Raw genomic sequence first — 8972 nt, 5'->3', positions numbered from 1 at the left:
TCTGCCATCAAGTGTATTTCCAACAGTGAAATGAGGAGGAGTGGTGTTAAGACAGGTGGTGTTGTTCCTGGCTAGTGTGTGGTCCACTTATTGCGTTTAAGAAAACTCTAAATGGGGAAGACTATGATAATTTTTGCAGCATTGTGCACTGCCGTCAGAGTAAAGGTTGGGAGATGTTGATTGTATCAGCATGACAATCGACCGTGTCGTGATGCAGCGTTTGTTAGGCAATGGTATGGGCAGTTACTTTCTTCAGATGGACTGGCCTATCCGGATTCCCGTCATAAAACCAATGAAAATCTTTGGGAAGAGTCGAAGCTTCGCTCCAGACGCCAGCGTCCAATGGCAGTACCTTATACAGTATGGTTCAACTCTTGAGAAGGAATTGCAGTTCCTACACTGACATTCAGACACTTCATTTACAAAACACTCAGCAGTAATAAATCCGTCATGAAGGCGAAGGTGGATCCACCCCATAATAATCTCTACTAATATGTATGACCACTACAAAAAAAGATGTTCGTTGATTGTTGTTAACTTTCAGTAACAATATTTTGAAATGAGTATTGATTTATAAGTGGGGTCAGAACCTCAAAATGCCTTTTAGTACTGTCGTAGCGATACCAACGCAATTTCCGTAATGTGAACACCAAGGGAAGTGGTACTTCATGTCACAGACTTTTATTTACAACCCACTATTTAAAGAGTTAGAGGGCTGTGAGAAGGGCCCTGAACCTGGAAATATGAATATGACATATGTTGTGAAAAGTTACATCTACTACTAAGACAGAAATTTTGAGGTCAATTTTTACTCAAAAATTTAAAACAGTTACGCAGTATGATACAAGAAATCATTAAAAAAAGAAACACTTTTTTCGAATTTTAAAATATAGAATACACGACTAGATGGCAATATTTTCAAAAGGTGGGAGTAAAGTACCCCCCTCCCGCCACTCGGTATTGCGAAGGTTAAGCAATTTGTGGCCTATTCTAAGCACTATTTTGTGCTCAGAGAATACTTAAGCATATGTTATTTATACTGTCATAGATGCATGATACAAATATTCTTGCAGTGGATGGACTATGTGAGGAAGACAATATTCATACGTTCGATTTACAATTTACAACCTCCATCACACGCCATACGATAAAGCTATAACTTGAGAAAAACAAATTATTTATATTTTATGTAATCATTGTTACAGTCTTAGGAAATAGTAATAATAGTAATGATTTATAAAAAACACTTCAATTTTGTGACCGAAATAAGATTGAATGTCTTTGTTTTTAACTATCAAACAATTACATTTTATCGCTCAGGAGATAACTAGGCCCAGATTGGGAACCACTGTTCTAATCCCAACGAAGATCGCATAGTTGATATACAAGGTGTTAGGAAACTCCCGTTGCAGACTTACAGGACTAATTGAGTGGAGAGAGTACACAATATTTTGAGTAGGAACCCACGTCCGAAAATATGAAGCGATGCTACAGAGCGTCCAAATTACAGCGTGATTCCCTGATAATGTTACAAACTTTCTAGGGTGGTGGAGAAGGGAAAAATTGAGGTAAGGGTCCCTGTGCCGGAAACGAACGAGTCGAAAGTTATAAGCGAAAACCATTCTGACACCTCGGACAGTAGAGGACATTTAGTGCTACTGTTGTTGCTATGACTGTAGGGCAGGCAAATTTCAGAAGTGGTAGCACGAACGAAAACAAGGAAAAAATGTCCACATTGGCTCCAAAACGCATACCTGTGGAGCTGTGAGCACTTGCTCACCTACGCTATGAAATACATCGACTCTATTGAAAAAGTGCTCACGGCTCTTAAAGAAGGCGTTTCAGAGCCAATATTTACTTGAACTTTTTCCTTGTTTTCGTCCGTACTACCACATCTGAAAGTTGTCTAGCATACAATATTAGCAACAACAGTGCCACTAAATGTCCTCCACTGTCAGAGGTATCAGAATGGCTTTCGCTCATAGCTTTCGACTCGACCGTTTCCGGGACATGGAGCCTGACCTCAGATTAATACATTTATCCTTCCCTAGAACCCCAGAAATTTTGTAACAGCATCACAGAACCACCCTTCATGTACAGGGTGCCGCGCTTAAACCCGGACAAATTTCAGTCTGAATTTCCTGCCATGTCGTAATTCCGCCAAAGGTCGCGATTGGATTTCCTGAAAGCCGTAGTCATCTAGTAAACAGTCAGACACTCAAAATGGATGGGTTGTTATGGACAAGTACAGAGTACAACCGAAGAACCACGATTATCGAAAGTCTTCGTTCTGGGCGTTCGCCCACTGAAATAGTTCGGTTCTTTGGGTACCCGAGATCAACTGTTTACGATATTGTGGCAGAGTGTAATGCTTCGGAGAGGTCAGGGGGAGGTTTCGCTAACCCAGAGACGAAACCTGATTCGAGAAAACGCGTGTCACGAACTGCGACTATCATCGCAAAGGCTCAGGCGCTGTTTTCGGAGAACCCGGACTAATCGCCGAGGAAATTGGAGTCAGTGTTGAATGGCAGCGAGTGAACAAAGCCAGAGGAGGACCTCACACGAGCCGTTTAGTCCAAAACTGGCTCTCAAATAACATGTTGTACTCAAAGGAGTTCTGGCCAACGAATATTCCAGATTTGAACCCCCTCGACTGCTGTGTTAGGAGCGAAGTCAAAAGAGTAACCAATAAGACGGGGCACCCTGATATCCCATCTCTACGCACCGCTAATGAAGCATCATTCGTGAATACGGACAGCGTTGTTTTAAAGAGTGCGTGCGATTGCTTCAGGACATGATTGGAAGTGATCATTGCGGCAGAAGGGGGTTACATAGAGTAATGTTACTCTTGAAAGGTGCCACTACTTATATGTAATAAGATTTTAATTTTCACTTGTATTTTGTTTTAAAACATTTGCATTCAAAAATAAGTTTAATTTGCCCAGATTTAACCGCCGCACCCTGTACATACGCTAGCTTCGCTCACGTAGACTGTATGGCCAGCAGAAACTTTTTTATTTATTTAATGGGTTTTTCATGTTGTTCACAAACTGCAGCACCTTCTAACCTCTTCAAGCTAATTAAGGCCGTAAAAGCATGGTATTTCCCGAATGTGCTTGTGACCAAAAGCCGATTATGATAAGTGAAGTCTAAAGTTTTTTTTTTTAACCATTCCTTTTTCGTTCTTGTGGAGATATTTCCGTAGCAACTTTCATCTCCCAACAATAATTACTTTATATCTAACCGAAAAACGTCATAAATTTACCTCAAAAATTTTTTAAAATAAGGAAGTATTTTCTTAAAAATTTTCATCCCCTATTGCACTCCCTTAGGAGTTGTATTTCCAGAAACACTGAAACACGTACTTTTTATTTCTAACCGAGAAGCCAAATAGCAATTGTCGTAGATGTAGCCTAAAATTCCTTTATTAGTTCTTTAGTAATTATTTATTTTCAAAAGAAACTTTCACTCACTATTTAACCCCCCTTAGTGGTGGAATTTCTAAAAATGGTGAAACACATATTTATTCGTTTTCTGTTTCAGAAACCAAATGCCAGTTTTAGTAGTTCTAGCTTCAAAATTTCCTTAACAGCAATATACGAGGGTTGAATGAAAAGTTATGCCTCCACCTTCGTTAATTGGGTTGAAATAATCCTTAGAATGTGATCTTTAATTATTAATATTCACTTTTCCACATAATCACAAGCCAAAAATGGATACACTTCTGCCAACGATGAACAAGTTTTCTGAAGCCGTCACGGAAGAAGTCGACACTCTGTTTCCGCAAGCACAGTCTCACAGTTCTCTCAACTTCATCAGAAGCATAACGATGCTCCAGTGATCGTCTTTCACAGATGCAAGTCAGACGCTGCTAAATCTGGACTGTATGGAGGATGCCGTACAGTGGTGAGATTCAGTCTCTGAAATTCTGCTGTGGTGGCACGTGAAGTGTGTGATTTGGCATTGTCATGCTGCTGGAAAACATTTCCCTTTTCCTTTCGGACCCTTATTAGCCGACGTTTCAGAGTTCGCGGGGTTGGGATGTAACGCTCTGAATTTATTGTTGTTCCACTATCAAGGAAATCAATATGTACGTCACCATTTGCGTCCGAAACACTGTGGTCATGATTTTTCCAGCTGAGGACTGCGTCTTGAATTTCTTTTTCTGGTTCGACTCTTAGTTTCGATATTCCATAGACTGACGTTTCGTCTCCGAGTCGTAATGGTGTACCCACGTTTCGTGTTATGTGACAATTGCATGGAGAAAGGCGCCACCTTCTACATCTACATCTACATTTACACTCAGCAATCCACCCAACGGTGTGTGGCGAAGGGCACTTTACGTGCCACTGTCATTACCTCCCTTTCCTGTTCCAGTCGCGTCTGGTTCGCCGGAAGAACGACTGCCGGAAAGCCGCCGTGCGCACTCGAATCTCTCTAATTTTACATTCGTGATATCCACGGGAGATATAAGTAGGGGGAAGCAATATATTCGATACCTCACCCAGAAACGCACCCTCTCGAAACATGGAAAGCAACCTACACCACGATGCAGAGCGCCTCTCTTGCAGAGTCTGCTACTTGAGTTTGCTGAACATCTCCGTAACGCTATCACGGTTACCAAATAACCCTGTGACGAAACGCGCCGCTCTTCTTTGGATCTTCTCTATCTCCTCCGTCAACCCGACCTGGTACGGATCCCACACTGATGAGCAATACTCAAGTATAGGTCGAACAAGTGTTTTGTAAGCCACCTCCTTTGTTGATGGACTACATTTCCTAAGGACTCTCCCAATGAATCTCAACCTGGTACCCACCTTACCAACAATTAATTTTATATGATCGTTCCACTTCAAATCGTTCTGCACGTACACTCCCAGATATTTTATAGAAGTAACTGCTACCAGTGTTTGTTCCGCTATCATATAATCATACAATAAAGGATCCTTCTTTCTACGTATTCGCAATACATTACATTTGTCTATGTTAAGAGTCAGTTGCTACTCCCTGCACCAAGTGACTATCCGCTGCAGATCTTCCTGCATTTCGCTACATTTTTCTAATGCTGTAACTTCTCTGTATACTACAGCATCTACCGCTAAAAGCTGCATGGAACTTCCGACACTATCTACTAGGTCATTTATATATATTGTGAAAAGCAATGGTCCCATAACACTCCCCTGTGGCACGTCAGAGGGTACTTTAACGTCTGTAGACGTCTCTCCGTTGACAACAACATGCTGTGGTCTGTTTGCTAAAAACTCTTCAATCCAGCCACACAGCTGGTCTGATATTCCGTAGGCTCTTACTTTGTTTATCAGGCGACAGTGCGGAACTGTATCGAACGCTTTCCGGAAGTCAAGGAAAATGGCATATACCTGGGAGCCTATATCTAATATTTACTGGGCCTCATGAAGAAATAATGCGAGTTGGGTCGCACACGATCGCTGTATCCGGCATCTATGTTGATTCCTACAGAGTAGATTCTGGGTTTCCAGAAACGACAAGATACGCTAGCTAAAAACATGTTCTAAAATGCTACAACAGACGATGTCAGAGATATAGGTCTATAGTTTTGTGCATCTGCTCGAAGACCCTTCCTGAAGACTGGGACTACCTGTGCTCTTTTCCAATCATTTGGAACCTTCCGTTCCTCTAGAGACTTTCGGTAAACGGCTGTTAGAAGGGGGGCAAGTTCTTTCGCGTACTCAGTGTAGAATTGAATTGGTATCCCGTCAGGTCCAGTGGACTTACCTCTGTTGAGTGATTTCAGTTGCTTTTCTATTCCTTGGACACTTATTTCGATGTCAGCCATTTTTTCGTTTGTGCGAGGATTTAGAGAAGGAACTGCAGTGCGGTCTTCCTCTATGAAACAGCTTTGGAAAAAGGTGTTTAGTATTTCAGCTTTACGCGTGTCATCCTTGTTTCAATGCCATTATCATCTCGGAGTGTCTGGATATGCTGTTTCGAGCCACTTGCTGATTCAACGGAAGACCAGAGCTTCCTAGGAATTTCTGTCAAGTCGGTAGATAGAATTTTACTTTCGAATTCACTGAACGCTTCAAGCATAGCCCTCCCTACGCTAACTTTGACATCGTTTAGCTTCTTCAGTGAAGCTCTCCTTGCTTTCGCAGTAGTTTCCTAACTTTGTTGTTGAATCACGGTGGGTTTTTCCCGTCCCTCACAGTTTTACTCGTCACGTATCTGTCTAAAACGCATTTTACGATTGCCTTGAACTTTTTATATAAACACTCAACATTGTCAGTGTCGGAACAGAAATTTTCGTTTTGATCTGTTAGGTAGTCTGAAATCTGCCTTCTATTACTCTTGCTAAACAGATAAACTTTTCTCCCTTTTTTATATTCCTATTTACTTCCATATTCAGGGATGCTGCAACGGCCTTATGATCACTGATTCCCTGTTCTGCGCTTACAGAGTCGAAAAGTTCGGGTCTGTTTGTTATCAGTAGGTCCAAGATGTTATCTCCACGAGTCGGATCTCTGTTTAATTGCTCGAGGTAATTTTAGGATAGTGCACTCAGTATAATGTCACTCGATGCTCTGTCTCTACCACCCGTCCTAAACATCTGAGTGTCCCAGTCTATATCTGGTAAATTGAAATCTCCACCTAAGACTATAAAATGCTGAGGGAATTTATGTGAAATGTATTCCAGATTTTCTCTCAGTTGTTCTGCCACTAATGCTGCTGAGTCGGGAGGTCGGTTAAAGGAGCCAATTATTAACCTAGCTCGGTTGTTGAGTGTAGCCTCCACCCATAGTAATTCACAGGAACTATCCACTTCTACTTCACTACAGGATAAACTACTACTAACAGCGACAAACACGCCACCTCCGGTTGCATTTAATCTATCCTTTCTAAATACCATCTGTGCCTCTGTGCATCAGCCAGCTTTCCGTACCTATAAGGATTTCAGTTTCGGTGCTTTGTATCAGCGCTTGAAGTTCCGGTACTTTACCAATGCAGCCTCGACAGTTTACGATTACAATACCGATTGCTGCTTGGTCTTCGCATGTCCTGACTTTGCCCCGCACCCGTTGAGGCTGTTGCCCTTTCTGTACTTGTCCGAGGCCACCTAACCTAAAAAAACCGCCCAGTCCACGCCATACAACCCCTGCTACCCGTGTAGCCGCCTGCTGTGTGTAGTGGACTCCTGACCTATCCAGCGGAACCCGAAACCCCATCACCCTATGGCGCAAGTCGAGGAATCTGCAGCCCACACGGTCGCAGAATCGTCTCAGCCTCTGATTCAGACCCTCCACTCGGCTCTGTACCAAATGTCCGCAGTCAGTCCTGTCGACGATGCTGCAGATGGTGAGCTCTGCTTTCATCCTGCTAGAGACACTGGCAGTCTTCACCAAATCAGATAGCCGCCGGAAGCCAGAGAGGATTTCCTCCGATACGTAGCGACACAAATCATTGGTGCCGACATGAGCGACCACCTGCAGATGGGTGCACCCTGTACCCTTCATGGCATCCGGTAGGACCCTTTCCACATCTGGAATGACTCCCCCCGGTATGCACACGGAGTGCACGTAACGCGAGAGGAGTTGCTGGGAAAAATTTCATGTCTGTACGCTTCCATTTCAGGAGTCAGCATCCGGGGTACCCATTGTGCACAGATCTTCCGATAGCCAAGCTAAGCAATAATGTAACCCACATGTTCTTGTGAAATACCGATTGTGCTCGCAGTTTCTCTCTGAGTGATACCACGATCGTCCAGAAGCAATCTGACAACATTTTGCTTGTGAAACTCGGTGGTTGGCGTCAGAGGACTTCCACCTCTTGCCCAACGACGCACAATACTCACATCAACACAATCAATGCCACGTTATTTATTTTGAACCAGTGTAGGCACTTCAAATGGTTCAAATGGCTCTGAGCACTATGGGACTTAACATCTGAGGTTATCAGTCCGCTAGAACTTAGAACTACTTAAACCTAACTAAGCTAAGGACATCACGCACATTCATGCCCGAGGCAGGATTAGAACCTGCGACCGTTGCGGTAGCGCTGTTCCGGACTGAAGCGCCTAGAACCGCTCGGCCACACCTGCAGGCCACAATCAACATAAACTGCTTTCATTCTCTGATGAATCTGCTTTGGGGTGACTCCTTCTGCTGTCAGGAATTCAATGACAGCACATTGCTTAGATCGCATTGGCCGACCGCCTGCGTAGGGTTCCATACCTTACACTGTAACAAAACAACCGTTCAATACTAAGGCTTCCCGCCAACTGGAGCTGTAGAGAAGAGGCTACGGAACAAGCCGGTACCTTCCGCATACCAATGCTGCCAACTGTTGAAGAGATACCGGGTGTTGTGTGATGTCCTTAGGTTAGTTAGGTTTAAGTAGTTCTAAGTGACTAATGACCATAGATGTTAAGTCCCATAGTGCTCAGAGCCATTTGAACCATTATTGAAGAGTTACTAAGATGGAGGCATTACTTTTCAGTCAATCATCGTACTTTCAAAAAGCCTTCCATTCCCTATTTCACGTCCTTAGAAGTGGAATTTCGTACAATCCCTTATTAAACGGTTCAATCCCGCGTCCGGCCATCCTGATTTAGGTTTTCCGTGATTTACCTAAATCTCTCCAGGCAAATGCCGGTATGGTTCCTTTGAAAGGGCACGGCCGACTTCCTTCCCCGTCCTTCCCTAGTCCGATGAGACCGATGACCTCGCTGTTTGGTCTCTTCCCCCAAATAAACAACAACATCCTCATTAAACCGCACCTGCAGTGTGAGGATGTTGGTCTCACACTGCAGGTCTCTTCCCCCAAATAAACAACAACATCCTCATTAAACCGCACCTGCAGTGTGAGACCCACATCCTCACAAAACTTCAGTTTCTGCCCGTAGCAGTTTGGGCTGGGCAATGATGAGTAAGGACATCGCCTTTTGTATATAGAGAAACTTCTGTAGCGTCGTTAGATGTTAAGCTCAGACATGGTTT

This window comes from Schistocerca piceifrons, chromosome 6, assembly GCF_021461385.2.
Source record: "Schistocerca piceifrons isolate TAMUIC-IGC-003096 chromosome 6, iqSchPice1.1, whole genome shotgun sequence".
Lineage (NCBI taxonomy): Eukaryota > Metazoa > Arthropoda > Insecta > Orthoptera > Acrididae > Schistocerca > Schistocerca piceifrons.
This window is presented reverse-complemented; position numbering follows the sequence as displayed.